General features: G+C 52.3%; 1 protein-coding gene across 2 annotated transcripts in view; it reads right to left on the reverse strand.

Annotated features, from left to right (window-relative positions):
• SNX29 (sorting nexin 29) overlaps positions 1-27957 on the reverse strand; it is a 543934-nt gene that overhangs the window by 414986 nt on the left and 100991 nt on the right. The gene's annotated exons all lie outside the window — the stretch shown is intronic.

Genomic DNA, 27957 nt, shown 5'->3' on the forward strand with positions numbered 1-27957 from the left:
CAGCAACTGTTTTGAACAAGAGTATGTTCCCAGTTACAGCTGTTTATCAACCGCAGATCAGACAGCAGATCACATGACAACTGACTCCATACCGACACAGAAATTCTCAAGTTCACTAAGAGATCTGGTTTTCCTGCGCTGACTCCCATAGACTCTGAAGGGGGGTGGGGCCTGTCCAATGCACAGTCCATAATTACCTATAGGAGTGACTCTCCTGACATCTTCAACGTTGGAAAGCATTCAGTGATAGAAAATCACCCCTTTAAAATCAGTAAGTGCCCACGTTTCCTATCTACATCAAAAACTTGTCACTGTCCACCCACGGTGGACTGTTTACCGTAACACTCAGATCTCAAGACCAGGAACTTGTGAATTTCTCCTGGAGAGCCAGTTTTGTTTCATTTTTTTCCCTAAGGAACCCTGTGAACTTTATGTCCCTCTTGGGACTGGCTGTGAGGAAGCTCACAGCCAAAGTTACAAGTCCAGTGAGTGCACGTGGCCCTGTGGCCGCCACGACGTGTCCCAACCCTCCCTCTGATCGCCAACCTGTATTTCCACCTGGTGCCAATTTACATATAACCCATCTCACTCTATTTTTTTCAATCTGTTTTAATATGCTGCTTCAAGTCCTCTTTTGGGAAGAAGTATGGTTTTTGGTTTCTTTTTTTTTTTAGCTAAAATTTGAACGCTTCTACTTGCCAAGCTCTGTTCAAAGCCCATACTGGCGCTATCTTGTTTAGTCCTTTACACACACCTAAGAGACACTACCCCACACTGTTGGGGTACAAATAAATTGGAAAGAAGGGGGAAATGGGGGAGGAAGAGGACACAGATAAATAGGCAGTTCCCTCGGTCCCCTTATACTCAGGATGCCCAGGCACAAAGAGGCCCACCAAAGACCCTGAGGCAAGAAATAGGTCCCAGGACCCATGCTGCCCTCAGGCTGCTACAGAGGAGATAAAAGCCCACAGCCCAGGCCCCAGGGGAAGAAAGAGAAGGAGGGGAATCATGGGGGCTCCTCCTCAGCTTCTGGGTCAGACACCAGAAGCCACTCTGTTCAGAAGAGATGGGACAAAAAATAGACCCTCCCTGTCTTTTCTGACCCAGAGCAGCCACGTGGGCATCACAAGGACACGACTAGGAGGTCCAGGCCCTGGCTTCCCCATCGCACCTGTGACAGCATGAAACCTGCAGGTCACACAGTGAGAAACTGGGCCTCCTAAGGTGCTGATGAGGAGGCGTGTCTGAGGTGTCCCTCTCCTGGTGTCACCAAGGAAGATTCAAAATTCATTGGGTCGATGCGAACTTACTGAGCACCTACAAAGTCCAAGCCCTGCTCTCGGCACTGTGGGCAGAGGGTGAACAGAGGAGACCAAAGTCTCTACCTGCAGCAGGCAGGCCTCCTCCCCTGAAGGGGGACAAGCAAAGCAATATGGAGCAGTCGTGGCGACAAGACATGCCAGGAGGAAAGCCCGGTGCGGTACACAGATGGGTGGTGGGAGGGTGCCACTTCCTGGGGTGCTCCAGGAAGGCCTCTCTGGGGGAAGACATGACAGCACAGGCCCGAGGAAGGGAGGGAACCAGCGTGCTGCTCTGTGGAGGGAAACACTCCACAAGGCACAAGGCACGTGCAAAGGCGCAGGGACAGGCGTGAGCTTGGTCACATGAGGACGGCAGGGTGACCCGAGGAAGGCGGGGAGGCCCACGTGGCCCTGCCCTCAGGGAGCTTGGAAGCTCGAGGACTCGATGATAATTCTAACACCCACCAGCTAAGCGCTCCGGGTACACTGTCTCCTTGGTGCCGCAGGGCAACTCTATGGAAGCTATCTCTGAGTCCCTTTTACAGGTCTGCTAACAGGCTCAGGGGGAGGAAGTGTAAAGACACAACTGGAATCTGAGTCCAAATCTGTCCAATTCCAACCTCTGCACTCAACCCCAGGAAACAGCGATAATTACCACCACTCACATGCAGGGATGTAAGAGCTACTATTTCATCGACAGCACACAGCGACATTAAGTCAGAAGAACGAACCTGAGAGGTAGTTAAATAAGCTACACAACCACACACCTTTACATGTCAGAGCCAGGAGGGAAACCGAGGCCTCCAACTGGCTGGGGAGAAGACCCTGGCCCGTGGGATGTGTGTGCTGTGTCCAGAACCGAGGCTGCTGAGTAGCACGGGGCCAGGTAACAAGGCTGCAACCAGGACCCCTGGGGCTCAGTTCCTGGCACAGGTTGTAGGACCAGAGCCACACAGGATCCTTTGCACTTTTCGCAAGGTCTGAAAATTTGCAAAAGGGAAACAATGGGCAGAAAAAGCATTTCCAGACAAGATACTACTAAAGGTTAGAAAGAGCAGAGAGGGCGAGACTAGGAAGAACAGAGGGAAGGAGGGTTAGGCCCTCAGCAGAGATTTTTGTTTTGTTTTGTTTTTTAATTTTTATTGGAGTAGAGTTGATTTACAATGTTGTTTTAGTTTCAGATGTAGAGCAAAGTGAATCAGTTATACATATACGTATATCTACTCTTTTTTAGGTTCTTTTCCCATATAGTTCATTACAGAGTACTGAGAAGAGCTCCCTGTTCTCTACAGTAGGCCCTTACTAGTCATCTATTTTATCCTCAGCAGAGTTAATCAGCCTAAAGAGATAGGAAAGAGGCCGAGCCGCTGCCCTTCAGTCCAGGGGGGAAGGGAGCTGACAGAGACACAGATAAAGTCCCCATGTGCTACCTGCCCGGCCACGGGCTGCCTGGGGTTACAACGGCCCCCCCAGCTCACACATTCATTCATTAGTAAACATCTACTGAGCACCTAAGTACTGGCTACAAGGCACCTTCCCAAGGGGAGAGCCAGGCTCCCGACTTACCTAAGGAAGGAGTCCTTAGCAGAGGATTTCTTAATGGAGGAAAACCACACACATTCACGTGTGCCTACGAGGAGACAGAGTCTGTCTGACTTTGCATTCTGAACATGACCAGGTAATGAGGGCCCTGGCTCTCAGCCTCTCTGAGCCTTCCTGGCAGGCACAAGGGGTGAACGGCACCCACCTTCCCACCTCCCTGGGATGCTGTAAGGTTCAGAGGAGAGACCAGACAGGACAGTACTAACTAAGTCAGGGCACTGCCTGTCGTGGACGGCAGTGGGGAGCACTGATAATCTAGAAGAACTCAACGTAATGCTAGATTTCACATTTCTAACTAAAAACACTGATAAATCTGTAAAAACAGAAAACAGCCAGTAATTTAATCCCATGACACCACAGCCATGGGGGAAAAAAACAAAAATTCAAGACAATATATCATTGAAGACAGGCCAGGTAGCGTCTCTTTGGTTCTTATCTTCAAGAAACCCAGAACAGGTGGCAAGGCTGCAGCCAGGTACTGGAGACGCAGCCTCAGGAAATGCTCCTTTACTCCAAGGCCTGTTTGAAATCTGAATCTTCTAACGAGGACGACTTCTGGAGTTCTCAACTGGCCCAAACTTCTTATGGGAGCAAAGGACTGGATAGTCATCATTGCAACACGAGGCTAGAAGTAGTGATTTTTTTTTTTTTAACATAGACTATTTTGTAAAGCAGTTTTAGGTTCCCAGCAAAATCGGGAGGAAGGTACAGAGGTTTTTTCGTCTACCAGCAGCCCCTACACATGCACAGCCTCCCTCATTATCAATAACCCCCACCAGAGTGGGACATTTGCTGCAACTGATGAACCCATGCTGACCCATCATAATCCCCCACAGTTACATCAGGCTTCGCTCTTGGTGTTGCATATTCCACGAGTTTGGAAAACTATGTGACAACATGTATCCCCCATGACAGTATCACACAGAATAGTTTCACTGCCCTAAAAATCCTCTGTGCTCTGCCTGCTCATCCTCCCTCGCCACTAACCCCTGGTGAAATCTCCTCTTAATCAAAGGAATCATGCCAGCCTTCTGTTCTGCAGCGCATGGCACACGCGTGCCTGGTTTACACTAATGAGCCACGTGCACTGGATGTAAGTGGGATGAGAGCTCGGCAGAGCACATGTGCCCAGCACACGCACACCCACCACCAGGGCGCTTGGCACCGGGTACCCTGGACCCGACAGGACAGGAGGGTCGTGCTCCAGGGCCCTCAGTCCCGTGGCTGTGCCGAGCCTGTCCTGGAGGGAGCAGCTCACTGCCCACAAACACGATCCTTATCCTGAGATGTTGGTGTCATGCCCTCTCCTGGCGTCACCAGACGTCACCAACCCCTTTATCTGGCCTCTACTGCAGACAGCAATCCACCTGGGCCAGGAGCCTGTGACAGAGCCTTCTCGAGGGACTTTCCCCGAGTGATGTGACTGTACTATTTGGTCCCTCCCCACAAATGTGAGCGCCTCTCCCTGAATAAACCCAACAGAGTTTTTCATTATGGTGCAAACATTTCACACGAGCTCTCTCCTCTTCATATATGGTAATGGTTATGCCCGGGCACAATGCTATACAGCAGGTCTCTAGAGCTGACCCGTCTTGCTTGCCTGAAGCTTTACACCTGGTGAACAGCATCTCCCATTCCCTCCTGCCCCAGCCCCCGGCAACCCCCCTTCCACTCTCTGCAACTCAGAGTTCGACTATTTTAGATTCCTCATATAAGTGGAATTAGGCGGTGTTTGTCCTTCTGGGTCCAGCTTATTTTACTTAACATAATGTCCTCTGGGTTCATCCATGTTGTCACCTATGGCAGGAATTCCTTCCTTTTTAAGGCTGAATGATATTGCAACACACTGTTGTTTCATGGATTTCCTTGTGTTCACCAATCCCCTCCAACCCAATATGATAAAACCCATCTACTCAGGCCAGATGAAAAGGCACCTCTTCTGGGAAGCCCTCCATGATTCTCCTACCCCTCAGCAAGCTGCAGAGTGTGCAGTAGCTAACTGCCTCTGTCTCCTGCAATCATCTCACAACTCCTTAAAGGCGCACAGCATGCCATGCATCTGGGGTCCCCAGAGCTCCCACATGCCAGGAGCTTGGTCAAGGTCTACGGAAAATAAGTGATGCAGAGAGACGATTCCTATCTGAGTACAACACAACTAAAATGGAGGGCAAACGTACCAGCTGTCACGTGGTGGGTACTTCCGTGTCTAGTAACACGTCAGCACCAAAGCCTCGTTTCAATTCTCACAACCACCTAATGAGGACACTCAAAAACAAAGTGCAGGAACCCACACTGGGACAAGCCAAGCTGCCCGCGGGGCCCCAAGTCACCTTCCAAACCCTCTCTAAGGCCAAAAATTGTGGAAATTGCCCTGAGCAGGTCCAAGAGCTGGAGAAAAATAAAGTGCTTCAGCGGGGACCTGCCAGGGGCAAGAAGAAGGTCAGGTGTGGGTTCCAGTAGCTTCTATTCCAAAGACAGGAGCAGGACCCATGGAAGGTTGCTACCAACAGGTCCCAGGGCTGGGGAGATCTGTGTTCAAGCCCCAGCTCAGCCACCTACTGCCTGGTAACCTCGCACAGGTTTCCGCCTCAGCAAAATACAAAAGGGGATAAAGCCACATTTCCTGTGGGATGCTGAAAGAGTAAACTGAAGTTCCCGGTGGTGTTCACACTGCAGCGAATGCAGGTTTCAGGGTCCTGTATTTCAGAGCATGATCTCTAGAGTCAGGACTCGGGTTCGAATCCTGCCTCTGCAGCTGGGTAACCTTGGGCAAGTTACCCACCCTCTCTGAGCACCTGACTCCCTTATCTATAAATGGGATCTTTACAGTCTCTATCTCACAGAAGCATTTTTGTTTTTCACAGAAACATTGTTAAGGATTCAACACCCAGCACACAGAAAGCATTCAACAAATGTTACTGATCACCATAATTAGTGCCTTTCCCTTCAATGGTATGGGCCGGAAAGAAGGGGGGGGGGGCCAGCAGTGACCATCCAAGCACAAGTGGGTTCCACTGGTCACATTTTCAGGAGTTACAGGATTTACTGAGCTCCTGTGTACCTCAACCTTGGGAAATAAAAAGGAATGTTTTTAAGTGGTCTATGCCCTAGAGCAGCAGACTAGACAATAGAATTTTATGAACCATCAAACCAGCTCGGCATGGGCAATGTGGGAAATCAGACCCAAAGAGTGAGGTGCCAACTGGAGGAGACTGCAAAAGTGTCAGGTCAGGTTCTGGACTTTTAGGCACAGCACGCAGGGATCCCAAACATCACCACCCAGGCTTTTGCAGCTGAAAAGCGTACAGTCCATAGGAGAAAGAAAACTTGGAGGAGGAAGTGTTTCCCAGGAGGACCCAGAAAAGGTATGAATGCTCTTTGGGCAAAGAACAGCCACGAGTAGCTGCGATGAGACGTCTTGGCCACAAGTTCACCTTGAAGGGGCCACAGTCACACTGCACAGAAGCCACAGAAGCAGGGGGATGGCCGTCGCTGACTGATGCACACCATCATCCTGTCATAACCCTTCCCTCCCCCGTCCCACACGCTGTGCATCTCCAACCTCTTGGACCATGCCCTGTATCTCCATCAACGTCAAAATGACTGAGGACACAAATACAGGTAAAGCAGTACTCTGATACCTCAAATCTTTAAAAAAAAAAAAAAATCCATCACTGTCAGACTGTCCTCTCTGCCTTCCCCAAGTTACCGTCACAGAATATTCATGGTTAACGGTGGAAAAGGCAACGGCCTGAGAGCTGGTATCCGCGCACCGCCGTTAAAAAAAAAAAAAAAAAAAAATCACCCTTTTGACAGGCTTAACTTTCTATGCAGGCGCTCTGCTGACTTTCCTTGCACAGGTAATGCTGGGATTGATTTCCATACATCACATAAACATTCTACTCCAAGCTCCAGTGACACACGCTGGCAGAGGCGCTCCCTAACTTGTAATTTTCTCTCCTCTCCCCGGCACCGCGCATCCCATTATTTGCTAGTCTCTATCATTGTGATTTCCTTCCTCTTTATTACCTGCCTCAGCACACATTTCGAGGGAAACAGGGCAGCCTTTCTGTACTGCAGCCTCTGCAGAGCCCGGCTGAATCGGGGTCTCCCTCTCCTAAGGCTGAAAGGCAAAGGATGATCCATCTCGAAATCAGCTCGTGGCCTGGCTTCAGAGAACTGAACAGCAAATCCAGTCAAGAACACAGGACAATGTTAACCGGAGGAAACCAGTCTGGGATACAGAGCATTTTGAATCACTGCAGAAAGGGTGGATTTGTCCATAAATGTTGCCAAGGCAGGGTACCATTTGGGAGCAAGAAACAAGACTTAAATCTCTGCAGCTACTACATATGGAAATAAAGTTCAGACAGAAAAACTTAAATGTGAAATGCAGCAATAAAAACAAAATAAATATGGGAACAAACATTTATGCCATATGTAGCAGCACAAGCCCATCTTAACATGCAAGCAAAGAACAAGTCCATTAAGGAAATGATAGTTTTGCTTTTTAAAAAAAAAAAAAACTTTTGCACACCGAGGGCCAATCTAACAAAACACTGGTCCACTGTGGAAACCAAGCTCCTAAGCTCTTCGGGGCAGCGAACAGGCAGAGTGGAAAGAACACAGGTCTTCTAATCAAATCCCAGATCCCACAGGTCTCAGCTCTGGGTCCTTCCTCGCCTCTCGTCCCCTCAGCTGGAAAAATGGTGCTAATATCACTGACCTCCCCGGACAGGGCAGGGCTCGGCACCAGTTTTACTGGAACACAGCCCCACTGTCTGTTTACATATTGTCTACGCTGCTATCATGCTACTGAGGCAGATCTGAGCTACTGTGACAGAGACCGAGGGGCCGCACGGCCCAAGACATTTACCAGCTGGCCCTTTAAGCAAAGGTTAGGGGAACATGCAGAAGCCCTTGCCCCCGCTCCCCATGCCAGCCTTCTCCACTGCGGGCCCTCTGCGGTTAGGCGTGCGGCCTGCCAGACACCGGTGCCCACGGTGGGGCCCCATGGCTGGAACCCAAGAAGGGGCTGCGGGCCCAGCTTTAATAAATGCGACACAGCACTGGAGCAGCTGCTGCCTCAGACGCTGTGGATCCCTCCTGCCTCTTCAAAGGTCCCCTCAGTTTTGCCTCTGTCCCTCCAGCTGTCTCTGCTCAGCCTCCTGCCCTAGATCATCTTGTTCTACCCTCACTGGTTCCCCAGAGGCGAGCCAGCCGAGGGCCCGCGCTGCACAGGGGCTGGAGCTTCAGGCGTCTGTAGGGTGAGGTGGTGCTGAGACCGAGGGTGGCTGGCTGACCCTGACAGAGACTTCCAGAAGTTTGGGATGGGCCACAGTGTCCGACAAAGGAGGATGGGAGCAGAGGCGTCTGGCCCAAGAGCAAACAGTTCTAAGTCGCTCCACCAAGATCCACCTGCTGAGAGCTTAGCCAGGGATGGTTTGCTGAGCTTCTGTTGCCAGGTGCAGAGGCCTGGCCAGGGAAACATGAGATGCAGGCACCAGGAGGAAACCCACCCAAGAGAAAAGCCAATAAAGCCCCTCCGGGATGACAAGTCCACTCAATGCAGAGAGAAGGCTGAGTTTAGCCAAGTGGCTGGCATCTGAAATGCCAGGCCTGAGCCACAGAGCCCTCGGCCTGATAATGGGGCAAAGCCACAGGGGATCCCAGACTCTGAAAAGGATCCCTGCTGATTCAGTAAACTCGACACTGGCTGGCTTGGTCTCTTGCTGTACCAGTATCACCAAGACAGCTCTCTGAGAGCAGAGACGGAGCGGCCCTAGGAATGAGGCAGGCACGCCGGGACCCAGAACCCAGGCCCCCCGTGAGCCCTCACATCCTCCACCCTGCTGTGCTAACCTGAGAAGATTCTGAGCTCCAGCTCATCGAGCCAAGGAGAGCTCAATGGACCCCTCCTTCCCTGAGCCCCATGAAAGCTCTGTCCCTCGGGGTGGACTTGTTCTTCTGCAGTTGTGGCTACCAAAGCCCCACCCCCAAGCCTGTGAGCCCTGACAGCGGCGACCCCGGGGACCGGCACAGTCCCTGGGCACAGTACCCACAAGACCAGCAGAATGAATCAAGGGGCGGATGAATAAATGGATTAATAAACGAGTGAATGACTGACACCCGCCGCTAAAATCTGCCCCTCACCTCCAGGAACTGAGCATGGGATGGGCCGGGCAGAAATGTCTAGTGCGTTTAATAATAAATTCAAGGCCTCGCCAGAGGACCCAACTACCAGTTCACAGCTGTAAGTTCCTGCCCCAGTGACAGGAGTTCAGGCTCAGATTGAGCTTTTTCCAATATGTGTCTCATGAATGGATACACATGGGAGGGAAGGGACGAATTCTTATATTTCACAACCATGACCTAAAACGGGGCAAGCCTGCGAAACCATTCTCTCCCCCTTGGCACATGAATCCAACCACACGAGTCCCAAGATCAGCAGAGCAGCAGCGGCCAACCTCCACTGGCCAAGGACCCAAACGGAAACAAAGACACACACTACAGAGAACGCTCTATTCTCACAATGAGAATGGGCGTCAGAGGTCGCTACATAAAGTACTGAAACAGTGACATCGAGGGTGGAGGTAGGAGCCTTCCCATCTCCAGCCATCAAAGGCCCTCCAGGAGGGAAATTATCTTGAGATCAATTGATCTTCAACTCCCTTTGCAAGATTAAAGGGAGAAAACTCGACGACTGTAACTAGATATCTGGGCACATGCGGGCATGTGCAAGCATACGCACGCGCTCTCTCCCATATACATAGATCTGTGTAATAATTCTTTGGCTTTATATAGCATCTTTTTGCAAAGACCTCAGAGAGCCTTTACAAACACTCCCTTGGGGCCCGTACTAAGTTATATTTAAAGAGAGGGCTCACGAGGGCACATGCACAGAAATAAACAGCGTTCTTCTGTGGATATATACTTAACCTACACCGCTGTTTTCCAAACTTATACTGCTTTTTATATCTTTTTCTGCCTACCCACTCCCTTTCCTTTTATCTCTAAAAGAAAGGATGAACTATATTGAGCCCAAAACATAACTTTTAAAATCGCTCTCGGGCCCGGTCTAGCTTTTTGTCCTGTTTCTCTTTCCTGCCTCCCCTTTTCCCCTGCCCACCAAGAGTTTCTGTCTTGCAATTTGTTATAATGAAAAAATTAAAATGCCCCAGGACACATTCCCAGTGGCTGCTATGCATTGTTTTCTGTACACCCAGCAAGGCGAAAAGCACTTGAAATACACAATCTCACTGGATTCTCACAACATCCCCGAGAAGCAAAGTTTACTACACCCATTATATGAATCAGGAAAGAGGCTCAGAGAAGGGAAGGGACTTGTCCCGTGCCGCACAACCAGGAGGTGGCAGGGCGAGGACCCAGCCTGCTCAGGTTCCCTCGAAGGCCTGTCCCCGAGCTGCGGCACCATGCCTAGCAGTCCCCTGGAATGGAGCACATGCCCTAGAGACTCAAGCAGCTCCTGGTGCATGGCCTCCAGCAACTTGCCCAACCTTTCTCTGCCCTCCAGGAAAATCAGAAATCTGATTAAATTCTGCCCCTCCAACACCCAACCCCACTCCCACTGTAAAACAACTGTTTCTACATAATCTGGAAAGGAGGAAAGGTTTGGGGAACCCGTGGGAACAGAATGAGAAGCGAGAAAATCACAACGGGTAAGAGGCGTGTCTCTCGACATCTTGATAAAGTTCTAAACCTTTGTGAACTTCTCCATGTGTGTAATTGTGGGTTTTCTTGCTCATTGGTGTGTGTGCACTCTCTCACACACATAGGTGCACACGCACACACGTACAGTGTTTGTTTATAATGACTTGTAATACAAATGTTAAGGCAGCTGTCCCCACAGCAAATGCAGACAGGACCAAAAAGTAATGCTGGTGAATGCAGTTATGTGCTCCAAGGGACGTGGGGACAGTGGGAAGAGGGGCAGATGTGCCCAGCAAAGGCAGCCCTCCTGCCTCCAGTCCACTGTCCCACACAGGGACGCAGCCCTGCTCTGAGAAGCCAACACCCACGTTTCTACACAAATCTGATTTTAAAGGCTGTTAACAAAGGTTTTTACCAGGCTGGCCCAACACATCACGGCTCCAGGCCCCCATCTGAGACCCTCTGCCCTGAAGTTCGAGTTCCTGATGGCCAATTATGTTGAAAACGTCAAGGTAAGTGGCACACAACAACACAGAGCCGTTTCTGAAAAATCAGCTTTCTGTTCCACATCAGAGAATGTCAAAAGTGTAGAGCTGGAAGGGGCCTGAATGGGGCTCTAATGGAGGCAGAGACCCCCAGGAGATGGAGAGAATGGGCAGGGGCTGGACCCTCCAGGGCAGCTGCCCAAGAACCCCAAAGCGATTAACTCAGGGACCAAAAAGGGTCTGAGCACCCCTGCCCTGCCCCACTCAGAAAGGCCTAGAAAAGAGAGCACCTGAGAACACACGAAATCGTCAGAAGGTTAGAAGGGGTAAATGGGGGGGGGGGTCTTAATTTCATGCTTTTCGGCATATCAAGGAGTCAAGAGCCTACATTCATTCTCTAAAAATTAAAAAGAAAAAAAAAGGATCAGTACATCATTCAGCTTTAAAGAGGTATCCACCAGAAGAACTAAAATCAGAAACAATTGTTAAGGTGAAGTTGCTTCAAGGAGAAGAAATGGAACCGAGTGAGTTTTGTGGGCAGTAAGAAGCGGGTGGGGTGGAGGTGGGGGGATAATTGCGGTTTTTTAAAATAATGTACTGAGGTAAAAGTCACATAACATAAAATTAACCATTTGAAAGTGAACAATTTGGTGGCATTTTAGTACACTCAGAGTTTTGTGCAATCGCCACTTCTGTCTAGTCCTGACACACCTCCAGCACCCCAAAGTAAAACCCCTCCCCCACGAAGCGGCTTCTCCCACATGTGCCCCCTCCCCAAACCCGGACAGCCACTAATCTGCTTCCCAGCTCTGTGGAATTTCCTATCCCAGCTACTTCACATAAACTGCATCCTACAACACGTAACTTTTTGTATCTGGCTCCTTTCACTGAGCATCATGTTTTCAAGGTTCATCCACGTAGCAGGTGTCAGCACTTTATTCCTTTAAATGGCTGAATAATGTTCCGTCGCATGGAGAGACCACATTTTGTCCGTCCACTCAACCACTGATGGACATCTGGGCTGTTCCTACCTTTGGGCTGTTGTGAATAGCGCCCCCGTGAACATCTGTGTACACATGCTGGAGTCCCCATTTTCAATTCTTTTGGGTCTCTGCTTGCGGGTGAAATTCTGGGGGCAAGTGGTGATTCCGTCTCACTTTCTGAAGAGCTGCCAAACTTCTCCACAGTGAGCAGGCACCGTGGCTTAAAATCACTGCGTCTCATGGAGCAGTTCAGAAATGTGTATGGTGAATGTCTTCGTCCTCACCACCCGGCATGGCCAGTTCTTATTATTTTGCCATATTCTCTTCAAATACTTTTTAACGAGACATTACAGATATAGTTGAAAAATAAATTATGGAGGGGGCTGGGAGGAAAGGGGTAGAAGCCAGCTGCTCACCCGGGTGGGGTGCTACTGCAGGGGCGGCAGGGTGTGCACTCAGCCGTCATACACCAAGGTCACCCTCTTCTCCTTCACCAACATGCAAGGAGATGCTAGTTATGTGCAAAAGTATTTTATGAGAAAGACCCAGTGAGAAACACGTAGCAGAAGCAGTGAAGTGTCTGGGTTAAGGTGACAAGTGGAATACCGGTGTTAACTAGATAGTATTAGATAAATATGAAGCCATGAAAAGCAGGGCTTACCTGCTCTGTATTGCAAAGGGGCTCAATCAGCAGGCACCCAGAGAGAGACGGTACATCCTACACAGGTGTTCACGTGGGCACTACTGAAGAACTCAGCCCATCCTATTGCTATAACAGCATGATTCCACTCAGTAACATCCCCCGCCCACACACACACACACACACACACACACACACACACACACACACACACACACACACACACACACACACGATCTGTGCCGTGCAGTAGGGGCCAGCAAAAACTCATCTCTTTGGACAGAGCATGTCCTATCCAGCTGGGTCCCACCCGTGCCGGTCTCCTCCACCCGCTCCTGAAGCCAGGCAGGTCTATAACCCCTGGGTAAACCGGGGAGCCACCTTCTTCCTTTGGGGTGTGGAGGAGACTCCAATCCCTATCATACGACAGGATTCCCAACCAAGAGGAAAACAATGCTGGTAGCACTGCCCTTCCCCACTAGTTCAAAGAGTCCACCGGCAGAATCCTCTGGCCCCACCACTTCAGGTATGTATTAGTCAATCTGAAGTAGTTCCTCCCCAGAGAATGGTCTCTCAAGGCTGACGAGATCCTGTCAGCATCCCTGACGTCCATGGACCACCTTAATCAGGAGACAAGAGGGCAACCCACCCCATTCTGCCTAGTGCAGCTCCTTCACGGGTGCAGAAGCTTTGTCCAGGGTGCTGGATTACAGGTACAGAGAATGAAGTCTCCATTGAAAGAGGTGACTTTCTAGGCTTCAGGCTCTGGGAAAAGGAAAGCCTCTCTCTCCCCCAGATCTCTCTCTCCAGGGTCTGGACCTGGCAGAGCCTAGAGCGGGTAAGGGAGCACCCACGTGGGGCAGTGGGGGGGTGGGGGGGGCGGAAGGTGGCCTTGGCCACATCGGGATGGAGCAGATGGCAGACATTAGTGGAATGGTTCTCCAGCCACGCTGGGCTGCATGTTAGAACCACTTAGGAAGCTAATAAACAACGACAACAACCAAAAACCAAACCTCTGATTGTACCACAGACCAGCTAATCCAGAATTGGGATGAGACCCAGGCAGCAGTGCTTTTGTGCAAAGCTCCTCACTGATTCCAGTGTGCAGCCACAGCTGGGAAGCAGGGCTGCAGGAGACCCCAAGCTGAAGATGACTCAGCATGGCAGCAGTAGCAGCAGGTAACGTTCAAAATCGCCTACTGTGGGCCAGGCGACATCCAGAGAACTTTACAGACATTACTTCCATCAATACTCCGAACAAGCACATGCTGTCTCAGTTCCTATTTTTCAGATGCGCAAACCAAGGTTCAGAGAGGTCAAACAATCTTCCCAGGGACACACAGCTAGGAAGCCAGGGCACCTGCTAGGCCTAGCGCCTGTTCCTCACCACTAGGCTGCAGAGCCAGCTACAGAGGCCTCTGTCCTTGGTCCTGAACAATCACAGTGGTTTCTCTGGGGAACTGTCTGCAGAAAGGGGGCTGATACCTATACCCCAACATTCAGACAAGCCCTATTAACTATTCCAGCCTGGCCTCCGTCCAAGGCACCGCGGGAGTATTAAAGGGGACAGAGTGCCCCCCAAGAGAAGGCATGGGGTTTCAGTGTGACAGGAGCACCCAAAAGGGAAAAGTCGATGGAGAGGAGAGACAGGGCCTCAGGGTCTAGCTGCCCCTTTGCACACGGCAATTTTTCATCCACTACCAACCTTGAAGCATAGGTCTGGGCTTGGCTGTATTAAAGGAGCCAAGTTCCTTATTTCATAGAAACGGGTGGTGTCCAAGCCCCTGTTTTACAGGTGGGAAAACCAAGACATTAAATGACCTTCCTAATAGCAGCTGCTAGCAGGGCACATGCCACGTGCCAGACACTGGGTGAAACTCTGTGCGTAAATTGTATCATTAAACCCTCCAAACAGCCCCACAAAGTAGGTGCTCAAATCAAATCCATTTTATAAATAAGGAAACAGGGACTTCCCTGGTGGCACAGTGGTTAAGAATCTGCCTGCCAATGCAGGGGACACGGGTTCGAGCCCTGGTCCAGAAGATCCCACGTGCCGTGGAGCAACAAAGCCCGTGCACCACAACTACTGAGCCCATGTGCCACAACTACTGAAGCCTGCGCGCCTAGAGCCCGTGCTCCGCAACAAGAGAAGCCACCGCAAGGAGGAGCCCACGCACTGCAACGAAGAGTAGCCGCTGCTCGCCGCAACTAGAGAAAGCCTGCGCGCAGCAACAAAGACCCAACACAGCCAAAAACAAATAATAAATTTATTAAGATAAATAAATAAGGAAACAGACACAGAGATCAGAACATAAGCCATTTGACACTGGGAGCCACAACCATAACTACCATGTGATACTCTCCTCCCAACCCCACCGGGAGATCTCAGAAACAGGAGGCCAGTGCTCCATGCCAGCCCCGTATTCTACCCCCAAAATCAACATTCTCAAGATTTTCATCTTGAGAAGAACCAAGCCGCGGCGGATCCTGGGCAGAGTCAGCTTGCCCCAGCTTCTCCTCATCACTCCATTAACAGCCCTCAGGAGGAGCCCTGGAGACCAACTGAGCCTGGGGATCCAGTGCTGCCTAAACACAAGACGGCCCCTGGATGCTGGAGGTCTGAGGGCAATCACATTCCCTCACTTTATTTAAGCTGGTTCAAGCTGGTTTCTGGCACCTGTGACCAAATGAATCATCCCTCACATGCTGCACCTTGGAACCTACATGAGGTGGCACTGGAGTCAGTGTGGCTGGCAAGCTGAGACACAGAGGACAGGAAAAGATGTGCAATGTGACAACAAGAACAGGTAAGGGTGGCAGGTCCACAGTTGGTCCAGCTGTGCTTTAAGTATGTCACACCCACTTTGGGTCTGAGATGTTCAATCTATAAGATGAGGAGGTTAGACAAGCTGACCCTCTGGAACCCTCCTGGCTCTGGGAGGCTGTGATCATCATGGGTAGCAGATGAGCCTCCCTAGCTTCTGGCTCCAATAAGCAAACGGGAAGCACCAGGCAACCCCTTCATCTGCTCTACCCGCTGGCTGCCTGCACTTGGCTGGACTGTCAAGTGCAACCAGCAGACCTGGCTAAAGCCCCGGGTCTGCCCAGGGGGCAGCAACACCAGCACCTGCTGAGACTGGCCTCACACACAGCAGAGTGGTGGGGTTAACTGACGGCAAGGAAGACTAATTGCATGTGAAATACCCATAAATAATCAGGACATCAGCTGCACAGCTTCCGTCCACCCTCAGGCTGTGGCATCATATGTGTAGGCAACTGTCAAACAGACCCACACACGTAATCTGCAATTAATTAGAAGCACGTGGCTACTGAGAGGGCACAGGCAGACCTCACGCCAGACGGAGTCACACCAACGCTACACCGTCCTGCTCCACACCTGGACGCTTTGATGTCTGCTACACAGAACACAAGCTCCCTGTCGCCAAGATGGACCGGGTTCCAGGCTCAGCTCTGCCACTTACGTCCTGTGCAGCCATGGGCGTGTCACCTGCCCTCTCTGAACCTGCTTCCCCTCCTCTGAAGTGGGCATGATGGTACCTCATCCTCCTCCAAGGTTACAGAGGGAGAGGAGGCACGCGGAGCTCAGTCAGCCAAAGGTGAGCTGATGTCTGCCGAGCTGTCACCCCTCAAGCCATGAACACAGGGAAGCGAGGCAGAACGATGCTCCCGCGTCTTACAGTTGAGGCAAGTGAGGCCCAGAAAGGTGGAGTGACACCCGAGACACACCCAGGACACAAGTGGCCGAGAAACCATGCAAACAGCTGGGCTCTCCCGAGGCCGAGTCCACCACGCTGTCCCTGGACGTCCTGTTTTCCTTCGCCACTGCCCAACGCCACGCACACTCCCCCGAGCGTCCCAGTGACTCAGGAGCAGAGGCGACCTCTAACACCGGGCAGGGTACGGGAGTCACAGGTCAAGCTGCCCTCAGCGCAGGTAACAGAGACTCCCAAGCTCAGATCAGGAGGGTGTTCAGAGCCACCCCGCTGGACGAAGAGCATCACTGGAAACCGACCCAGCAGTGGCCTTTCACATTCACGGATGTAACACTTCACTCCTATTGCACCTTGAAAACCCAACTCAGCCGCTGGGGCGGCCCAGGGCCTCAGCTTGACCTTTCACCACCTCCCCTGCTACGTGGCAAATTCTGTGGGAGGAGGAGTGAGCCTGTCACCTCTGACTCCCTCCACGCCCGGCCTGCTGCTTTGCCCGGCAGTTCTCAAAAGTGGAGGGGCCGTGTGGCTCGGTCCTGCTTGCAGAGACGTAAAGAGAAGTCTGCCAAGTGGGCTTGTGGGAAGGCTTCTATTTTGCTGATAAAGGGAAGAAATAGCCAGGGCTACCCCTTCTCCCTTGCTTCCTGCTCAAAAATGGGTATGGCTGCCGGAAGAGCAGCAAACATGAGGCGACCAACATTAGGATGAAAACTAACAACCAAAGGGGTTCGGGCAGAAAAACCTGCTTCCCTGGCAGCACTGAGCTGCTGAAGCAGGCCGGCAACCTCTGACGCCCACACTTCCCGTTCTAGGAGGAAGATAAATGCCTGCTTAAGCCACTGTTAGTGGATTTTCAACTACTTGCAGCTGAAAGCTTTCCTCACTGACTTAACAGCCTCCACGCAGCACCCCTCCTGGGTCTACCTCTTTGCCTCTGAAGGCCTCTCTGGGACCAGCCGCACACGGAGCCCAGATCCCACTGGGAGCTGAGCTACCTGTCCTCCCTGAGCCTCAGTGTCCCCTGTTACAATGGGGTCACACTCCCTATGCCACGGATTGGCCCTGGGGAGTAAACGAGATAAAATACTTGATGGGGTGTGACAATCTGCACACAGCAGGGCCTCAATATTCCCTGACTTCCCCGGGAGACGGCACAGCCAAAACACACTCCAGCTTGGTGCTCAGATGGGCTTAGGTTTGAAGCACCTGGCTCTGTCAGTACCTGCTGTTCTACCTCAGGCAGATGAATTAACCTCTCTGAAGCCATTTCCTCACCTGTAAAATGGGGAGATCAAATTCACCTCCTTCGGCTACTGTGGGAATTAGAGGAGAATAAGTAGAAGGCATCAGGCACCAGTAGGAGCCGGAAGGCCCATCCCCTCCCTCCATCCTATTCACACCCCCCACTCCAGGGCAGAATCACCTCACAGTATAACCAAGCAGGACCCTGTGGGGCCTTCCCAGACAGACCTCCACCACCACCATGTCCTCTGCCTGTCTCTTGCTTGCAGAAAAACTTAAGCCTCCTAGGCCTTCCCCAGGTTCCAAAGAATAAACTTAATCAGAGAAATGAAAAAATGGAAAACAGCCAAGCAGGACAAAATAATAATAGTTTAGCCATTAAACAAAGTCAAAGACCTTTAGTTCCTCCTCAAGGGCTACAGATAATATTCTGAGCCAAATCCTTTGAGCTGTTTTGCAGAGACTGAAACTCTCACCAGGTGGAAGAAGTTAACTGCATGCTGACCGCCAACTCCTAGACTCCAGCCAGGTTGCAACCAGAAGTTGATGATGTCGAACCTAATTGAACCCCACCACCAACCAGTCAGAAGAATGTCCAGGAGCTGATCACATACCCCACAACCCCCCTCTCCCACCCTGAAGGCCATCCGGGAGTTCAGGCCTTTCGAGCACTAGCTGCTTGGACTCCCTGCTTGGTGCCTACAATAAACCCTGCACTTTCCTTCAGCACAACCCAGAGTCAGTAGATTGGCTTTACTGCATGTGCGCAAGCAGACCCAAGTTTGGTTCAGTAACAACAGCAAATCCTCGCCTCAGAGCAGCCAAGTTTGTGCAGCTAAGTTCCTTCCGGCTCCCTTTCCCCAACATTGGACAAGGTCAGGAAGGAAAAGCATTGCCCCAGGTGAACAGGCTGAAAACCTCCTCCTGGCGGAAATGGTCACCCTCGACTCATCTGGGGATTTGCACCTAACAGAAAGCAGCCCGAGAGAATGAGCTCCCTTCTTTCATGCTGAGTCCCTGTCCCAAGACTTAAAAGGCTGCAGAGGGCTTCCCTGGTGGCGCAGTGGTTGAGAGTCCGCCTGCAGATGCAGGGGACACGGCTTCGTGCCCCGGTCCGGGAGGATCCCACATGCCGCGGAGCGGCCGGGCCCGTGAGCCATGGCCGCTGAGCCTGCGCGTCCGGAGCCTGTGCTCCGCAACGGGAGAGGCCATAACAGTGAGAGGCCCGCGTACCGCAAAAAGAAAAAAAAAGGTCACAGAGGCAGGCCATCCTGCTTTCGGATGGTGCAGCAGGCCTGGGACTCATACCTGGAGGCCAGCCTGGAGGCGGCATGAGGAATGATGGTGTTCTTTGGGTGCTCTTCGTGTTGAGAGTTTCGACTCCTGGGCTGCATCGATTCCTCACAGTGAGACTCCAAACCCCCAATGAAACCCGAAGGAGGGAGGAGGGTGCAAGGTGGAGGCCACAGACTGTCAGCTGGCAGGCCTCCCAATGAGAACACACAAGGAAGGGCCCAGGCGCTGGAAGGAGCAGCAGGCAGGAGGCGGGCACCCCTCAAGGTAGGGGTCCCCCAAGGCCACAAAGAGAAGTGTGCTAGGCCTGAGCCCAGAGCAGGCACCCTCCTCACTCCGGCCACAGTCCGTCTGCCCAGGCTGCTCCTAAAACCACGGGAGGGGAGGGGAGGGGAGGGGAGGGGAGGGGAGGGGAGGGGAGGGGAGAGGAGAGGCAGGAGCAGAAACCAGGCCCTCTCTGAGCTTCAGACCAGCAGGGGAAGCAGGCCTTAAACACAGAAAGAAACCGTCACAAACTGCTGCCGGTAAGGGAAAGACTAGGGAGCGAGAACCACGTGAGGGGGCGTGAACCACGTGAGGGGGCGTGGCCGGGCCAGGCTGAGGAAAATGAAAGTGAAAATTGGAGGTGATGAAGCAAGAGTCCTCAGGTGGGCAGAGGGGGTGGGGGGAGGAGAGCATCCAAGCAGAGGGAAGGGCCTGGCGAGTCTGAGAACCGCCCAGAGGCCAGTGTGGTAGGACAGTGAGTGACAAGCACAGGGGACAGGGATGAGAAAGGGCAGACAGGTTTTAAAGTCCGTGGCAGGAATTCAGATTTTGCCCCACATGCAGAAAAAGGCCACTGCAGGGATCAGAGCAGGGAAGGGCGGGGTGGCGGGAGTTCATGTGCCCACGTCCCATCTGGCCTGGTAAACCGCCCTCCCGCCGAGGACAGGTGTGCAGCAGACAAGTCTTCAGTACCTCTTTCTAAGTGTCCTTGTACACGTTCCATTTATTAAAACGCTGGTACCCGAGGGAAAAACACCCTTTTCCGTTAATAATCAGGTTTGCTCCCCCAGGCCGCCAGCCTGTCTTTCAGGGGCCCGGGGCCTACAGACCCCAGAGGTGGCTTTAGGCACAGGTCTGGTGGGAAGTGACGGTGGACTGTGTGTCTTCAAAAGCCTTCTGGAGACCAGGGGGTTAAGCAGCCAACCCCTCACACCTGCCCCCCTCAGAGCGACGCCCTCCCGTCCTCGGGGTCCTCGTGGTCCCCATGGTCCCCGTGGTGGGGCTCAGCGGGCCAGGAGGGGGCCCTGGAGGCTTGCTTCTGGCTTCCTCACAGCCTATGGTCTGAGGCATCTGTGTAAAACCCACTCATCTGGAGAGAAGAAAATCTGGGCCAAGTTCTACCTTGAAAGCTAGAAAATTAGTCTTTAATCAGACGAATACACAGGCACCGTGGTGGGCGGCAAGAGATATTAAACTGGGGAGGGTGGACCCCATTAGGGCCGGGACTGGCTGAGCAGAAGTAAACAAATAATATTTCCACCTCTATCCTGCCTTGGGAACCTTGTGTGGGGCACATGTCCCCGAGCAGGGACATGGGAAGAGAGTCACCTGAGACCGTCTTTAGCTTGAGACCGACAAGCCGTGGCTGAGAAGTCCCCACCAGCTCCGGCTCACGGCCCACAGCCCCTTCCAGGTTTCCAGCACACCTGCAAACCCCGCACTCACTCTGCCCTGTGCGGAGAGCAGGCAGATGAGATCACTCCATTTTAAAGGTGAGGAAATTGGAAGCTAAAGAGGCTAACCCTGGGGTCCGTAAGGATGTCCACGTCTCTCTCGTGAGAACTTCCTGGAGCCAGGGCCGGGCTTCTCAGCTGGACAGCTTCCTGCCTCCATGTCCTCTCTGTGTTCCAGGCAGTGCAGCTCCACAGCGCGTGCACAGGGCCCCGCGTACGCGGTTAGGACCATGAAGCAGGTGGTGAACGGAGCGGAGGCTTCAGGGTTGAGCCTGGGTTCAATCCTTGCTCCAGCAAGTACCAGCTGTGTAACTCTGAGTAGCGAACCGACCTCCCTGGTCCCCAGCGGTGTCATCTGGGCACAGGGATACGATCACCCAACTCACGGGGTTGCCGAGGGGATTGAGTTAAGTTACAGGCTACAAAAGCTTCTGCCCTACAGCAGGTGCCCCACAAGCCTGGACACCTCTAACCCTCTCCTTAAAGACGAGAGGACACGACACCTCCAAGACCCAAAGGGTTAAGGGGCGGAGCCAGAACCAGCATCCAGGTGCTCCCAGCGCACCTGCTGCCGTGGTCTCCGTGGTCAGGTCACCCTGCTTTACAGAAGTCACCGACCAAGTCTTCCCAGGGCCTGGCCTGGCACTTCCCCTAAACAGGCACCTGGACCAGCGCGCTAGCCCTAACAGCCAGGTGGCGTTCTCCCCAGCCTCACCGCAGCCCCTTCCTCATTTCCATCAGTGCTTCTCAAAGAGTGTCAGGGAAGGTCAGGAAAAGTCAACTTCCTGTGCCACCAGGAGGGCTTCTCGTGCCCTGAGGATCATCCAGGAGGAGCCTGACCTTCCATGCCAAGCCTGTCTGCCATCTCAGCTGCAGTGGCATCGTTATCCTCTCTGGGACTGCAAACAGCACGATGCATCAACAGGAAACCTCTGTGGCTTAACACTGACCTTTCCCTATTTCCTATGCTTTTCTAGCAATTCCTAATACATTTCTATTTCTATGTCTCATTCCAGGGCTGTCAGTCAATCCTTGGCCTTTAAAAAAAGAAAAGCCCATGGCCAAAGTCATGTCATAGCTTCACCAGTACCTCATTCTATCACTGAAAACAAGCTCTGTAATCTCTCCAGGCTGCACTTTTTCACACACAAGATGGACAAAAGAACACCTTCCCACAGGATCATGGGGAGGATAAGCAAGGATGCAAAGGCAGAGTCTGGCCAGAGGTGGGCAGTCAACACACTGACACCTACTGATTGCCTATTAATCACCTTGATTCTGTTCTGTTCACTAGACCAACAATGATGCATCACTTGCGAGGGGCACCAGGCACGACGTTGCCCACCCACAGTGGATGAGAGAAGAGAGGTGAGACTCAACCTCTGAGCTCCCCCCCCACCGCCCTTAAAGAGCTTGCAGACTTGCCGAGGCGGCTGCCAGGCAAACAGTAAGCGTGGAGTGGAGTGATGGAGACCAGCAAAGACGGCAGAGGCCGCCAAAAGCCTGTGCGCTGGGGAGGGCCAAGAAATCCTTCCTCAGAGGAAAGATGCCGCACAAAGGCTTGGAGGGTGAGCAGCAGTTACCCCCAAAGTGGGTAAGACCCCCATAACAGAGGAAACTGCTTCTGTCAGGAAGTGCACACTCAGCTCCCTGGGGCCAGCGGGTGGGGCTGCGAGGAACCGGCAACGGCCTGCTACAGGGGGCAGCCACTCTCCGGCGACCGCGATGGTGCTATGCAAACATGCCCGGGGACCACAGAGGTTCTGATTTTTCCACTGAGGTCAGATGTACTGGTTTATTGATGTTGTTTTTAACATGAAAATCTCCCAATGATTCAGTGTTGGCAACTAAATTTCTAAAAACGTTTTCAACACCGCGCAGCCCAGACGAAACCCCTCTGCAGACCACCAGTTTGGCCCCTATGGGCATAAGGGAATGCGGAAAGTGAGGGGACCACACAGTAAGCGCCAGAGAACGGTCAGCTGTTTACATGAGGGCCAAGAACACGGAGTGGTGGGAGACGAGGCAGGGGCTGCTCACGGAAGGTCCCAGACTCGATCCCCGAGGATGGGCTGCCTCCAGAGGGATTTTCAAAAGTGCCACCTACGGTGCTGGCCACGTGGACCTACACCAGTGATAACACCTCTCACTGCTACACATGCGTGCACACATGTGCAACAGCTCACATGAGAACTGGCAGAATCCAGAGAAGGTCTGTAGCAGTGTCAGTTCCCTGGTTTTACCAATGTGCTATGGTTCTGTAAGACGTTATCGGGGGTAGCCCGGGGAATGGCACATGGACATTCTCTACTACAATTTATAAATTCTTGTGAGGCTTAAAGTCTTTCAAAACAGAAAGTTTTATATATATGTGTGTGTGTGTGTGTGTGTGTGTGTGTGTGTGTATACACACAATTTGGGAGGATATATACATGTGTACATACATTTACGTGTATGTATACACACATACACATATACATATACCCCAAAAAAGTGTGCTGGTCAGATTGACCGTGTTGTCCTCCATCTGGAGCAGGGGCCATGCTTCTCTTGCACAGGTGGCCGCACGACCATTTGGAATAAAAACATCTCCCACCTTCTCTTGCAGCTGGATGTGACCCTCTAACTACCACCAGGTGAAGTGAGGTGGGTGGCAGCGATGTTGGAAGCCTGGTGTTGTGCCCTCAGGAGAAGGGGCCAGGCCTCCTCTCCGGCGGAAATGTCAACAAGGACAAGGGCAACATGAGATAAACGACGGAGCAACCACATGAAAGGACACCGGGTCCCAAGCGGCTATGTGAGAAGAAATAAAATTCTGTCCCGTTTAAACCAGTGTTACACCGGGTCCTTGTCACGGAGCGACCTGCTGCCCAATATGCTAACATATGCATCTCCTGACGAAGTGACCGATGTGTTAGCAGAGTGACTGTCCAGTCCCATCCCTCAGTCCACGGGAGCCAGGAAGGGCAGGGGAAATTTACAGAGGCCAAGCCTCTCGGGTCCCGGGCGGAGGCACCTTGTATTAAGCTGTGAGCTCGCCTCAGTGCCTCTGCCGCCTGCCCCGTGTGATTTAGGTGGAGACGCGCTGTCCCCGCGGAGGGGCCGTCTCAGCGAAGGCGGATATGGAGGCTCCCCTCCGGAAAGCAGTCACTCTATCTCCTCCCACACAGACCAAAAAGCATTAAATACGTACGGTCGGGGTCCCTCGGTCCCAACTTCTCAGCTCAGTTGCCTCAACTTAATATCCACACAAAGAGGGGACTTCCCTGGTGGCACAGTGGTTAAGAATCCGCCTGCCGATGCAGGGGACACGGGTTCGAGCCCTGGCCCAGGAAGATCCCACATGCTGCGGAGCAACTAAGCCCGTGCGCCACAACTACTGAGCCTGCGAGCCACTACTGCAGCCTGCGTGCCTAGAGCCCGTGCTCCGCAACAAAGAGAAGCCACCGCAATGAGAAGCCCGCGCACCGCAACAAAGAGTAGCCCCCACTTGCCGCAACTAGAGAAAGCCCGCGCACAGCAACGAAGACCCAACTCAGCCAAAAAATAAATAAATTTATAAACAAACAAACAAACAAAAACTATCCACACAAAGAGAACTCTGCCAACTCGCCTCTGCAGACTGATCGCTCCACTTCAAGGACCGCGACAGGACCAGATGATGAATCTGGGGAAGGGAGGGGAACAGGAATCCCTGGAAAGACAGACGGCACTTGTCACCATTTTTTGAGTTTTCTATTGCTAACTTATTACCTGAAAAAAGACACCTGCTGTGTTAAGTGATCAGTGCAACTCAGAAGAGGAAAGAAAAATCTAACTTAGACTCAAGGGTCAAACTTCATCAAAAATTTGTTGGTGGATTTTTTTCCAAAATACTCTTTTAAAATTGGATTCTTATTACAGTCTGGCTTCATACTTGGGTTAACTGTGGCTCTAACTGTGAAGACAATTGTTTGCTGTGTTTCTCACATTCTGAGGATGGAGGCTGACTTCCCAGAAACTCAGTGTAAGCCTCCATCTTCTCCCTGGGTTGAATGGCCAGGAACAGGCAAAAAGAAACGTTGATAAAATGCAAGCAGGTCTGAGTCTGGAGCCAACCAGACACGCCTGCAGGAGTCAGACCAACCCCACGTTCCCGGCAGACACTGGACGTGGTGCAAGCCTTTGGCATCCTTTCCAAGTCCCTCTCCTCGGCATAATCTGTCTTTGGGACCTACCTCTGCAAGGCAAAGAAGGTTCTATGATATACAGCAATAAAGCTAAGGGTCACCAACTATTGTTATCAATGATTTTCACAGAAAAGGTAACCGATTTTCACGGTGATCGGTGTGTCACCTATTCCGTCTGCTACAAAGAACGTTCCCAAATACAGTGCATGAAAATGATGCCCAAACCCAAAGCTAACCCCGGAGTAATCCTGGATGAAGCCACGCGGCCAGGCAACTCAGGTGGCAAGAACTTTTCCAAAAGCGCTGGCCTCAGAGACCTCCGGCAAGGGTGATGTTTGTGTCCGGTGTCCGTTGAGAAGATTCTCCTGGCACCTAAGTGCCCACAAGCATCAAAGGACACCTTGATTTTCAAACGAGGCTCCTAACTGTCAGATGGTCTGGGATCAAGGAGTAGCCACAGTTTCAAGGAAACAAATTCTGATCTGGGGTTGCCTCCTCTGGAGTGAGAGCCTTAGTCTCCAGGCATGGGTTTCCAATTCCAGGAAACTGAAGTGAGGAGAAGTCATTTTTTTCAAATATATTTCATCTTTTTACCAGTAAACGTTAGAAGGGCCGTAATCACACAGTTAGGTCTCTAGGAATGAATGAATAAATTAATGATTACAAGAACATCGTGGAGAGATGACAAATGGAAACAAGGATGCATTAAAAAGACATCAAGGGACAGCTGTGACTAACTAAAGTTGCCAATGTAAAATGATTAAAATTAATTAGGGGTCAGCTGTTCATTAGAGGGAGGAATACAATGAGAGAGAAACTAAAGGTTCTGAAAGGCAAAATCGGGCGAAGAGCTACCTTAGGATGCCTCAATTTAGATGAGGAAAAAGCAGCAGAGCCTTGAGCAAGGAGAACAAAAGAGGCTGCCTCCTCCAGCCCAGAAAGGGCTCAAAGCAGGAAGCACGACCTCCCTCCATCCTAGTGGGAAGCTAAGTGATACAGAGCTAAAAAGTGCTCACTCAAGAGATGGTGGTTCAAGAAGACTGCTGACCTGCAGAAGTAACAGCTAAAGGGTGAAGAGGTTCTCTTAATCCTGGGAGGAACAGGGCTAGGATAGAGAAGAAGTGGGCCAGGACCTTCGACCACGGTCTTGTATTGCATTGATTATCTGAATTTGGAAAAAGCCCCATAGGTCATCCTCTTACACAGAGAGTCCTAGACCCGCCTCCAAGTGGCCAGCATCTGCTGCCTGGACCAGCTGCTCCCCCTGCCATCTCCCTGGCCCTCCAGCCACTCCCTGCAGTCAACTCTCCACTCAGTGGACACAGGTCAGATGGAGTCCCTCCTCTGCTCTGAAGTCCCCAATAGGTTCCCATCTCATTCAGAGTAAAACCTAAAGCCACCCCACCTGCCCTACCCTTACCTCCTACTGTCCAAGGCTTATTCTGCTTAAGCCACACCCAGCACCCTCCTACCCCAGGGCCTTTGCACTGGCTGCCCCCTCTCCTGGGAACACCCTTCCTCACTCCTCTGGGCCTCTGCTTGGAAGTCACCTTCTCAGATGGGCCTTCACAGACAGCAGGGCCCAGCAGCCCCTCTGGCCACTCTCCATCTATGCTCTTGTTCGGCTCATTTTGCTTCAGACAGACCCTCACTTGATACGTGTTTGTGGTCTCCATGCTCCCCCACTGGAACATAAGCTCCATGTTACCTGCTAGAATGGTGGTTTTCACCTGGGTGGTGAAAACCTTTCCCCCAGGGAACATTTGGCAATGCTGGAGACAGTTTCAGGTGTCACCGCTTGAGGGGAGGCGGGTACTGGCATCAAGTGGGAAGAGACCAGGGATGCTGGTAAACGTTCTACAGTGCACGACAGCCCCAAGACAGAGAATAACCCAACCCAAAGGCATCAGTGCCGAGGCTGAGATTCCTGCCCTAGAGACCCACCCGGTGCCTGGCACACGGGAGGTCCTCAGTAAATATCTGTTGCACGGATGCCTGCGTGAACACTGACGAGCCGGAGCAGCAGGCCGCCAGGTTTGGGAGCCTGGGCGATGAGGTCCCACATGCTCCTGTCGAGGACTCCCCATGTGATGCCGGGCAAGCCCCCTCATCACCGAGCCTCAGCTTCTGCTCATCAATAAGACGGGTGACAACAGAGCCACCTCGTGGAGCTGGTGCGAGGTTAGATAAGGAATAAACATAACAGCCTCAGAACGGTGCCTGGCCCACAGCGCACATCAAGTACCTACTATCACTTGTTACGAGTCCCTTACACCTGGCATTTACTGTTCGTAATGCCGCCCAGAGGAATGGGTGTGTGTCGGGGGGCCTCAGATCAAAGCCTGCATCTGAATCAGCCAGGTGCCAGGGTACTAAATCACAGAGAGGGGGTGGCCGGCAGGGGGCGGGCAGGCCAGCTTCCTGGGGACACAGGCACACCTGGGCACCCGGCTTTCTCCCCCAGGAAAGCCCCACTGAGGAGCCTCCCCTGAATTAAAAGTGCCCAGAAGGCTGGTGCAGCTTCTCCCGAAATCCGATGGAAGTCTGGACAAGAGGGCCATGGCCCAGGCCAGACCGGCTGCCTTCTCAAGCTGGCAGGATGTCCCCGCACTGGGAATCAAGGCCGGCAGAGCGCTGTGGAGGGAACCCCGGGGCCAGGAAAAGCCGCCCTCGGACAGGTTGCACCTGTTCCCGTTCCCTGCGGCCTCCTTGTTCCCACTAAGTTCTGAATTCTTGGCTAAATAAAGTCAGAAAACTCAGCTGGGGAGTGTGGACGTGTGGGTCAAAACCTGCCCCGGCCGTGGCCTCCCCAAACACCCGCACCCAGGAGGACCACGTCAGGGCCGCCACACGCTAAGCCACAGGCTGCCACCTAGTGCCCCGGCCACGCGGCACCAGCTCGCTGGCCCTTCCTCAACTGAACCCTGCTCCCTACTAGATACGCACCCCAGGCAGCAGCTGCGCTTCCAGGGAGAGGATGAGACTTGGGTTTCAAGAAAGGTCGGGGAGAAGGGTGGCATGAGAACATGGAGCCAAGCTCTCGACGACAAGGACTGAACGCACAGCCGCCCACCTCGCAGATTCAGGCACCATGCTTTACGTGCTTTATTTTACCAAACGTT

This window comes from Leucopleurus acutus (genome assembly GCF_964270905.1).
Source record: "Leucopleurus acutus genome assembly, chromosome: 16".
In the NCBI taxonomy this organism is placed as follows: domain Eukaryota; kingdom Metazoa; phylum Chordata; class Mammalia; order Artiodactyla; family Delphinidae; genus Leucopleurus; species Leucopleurus acutus.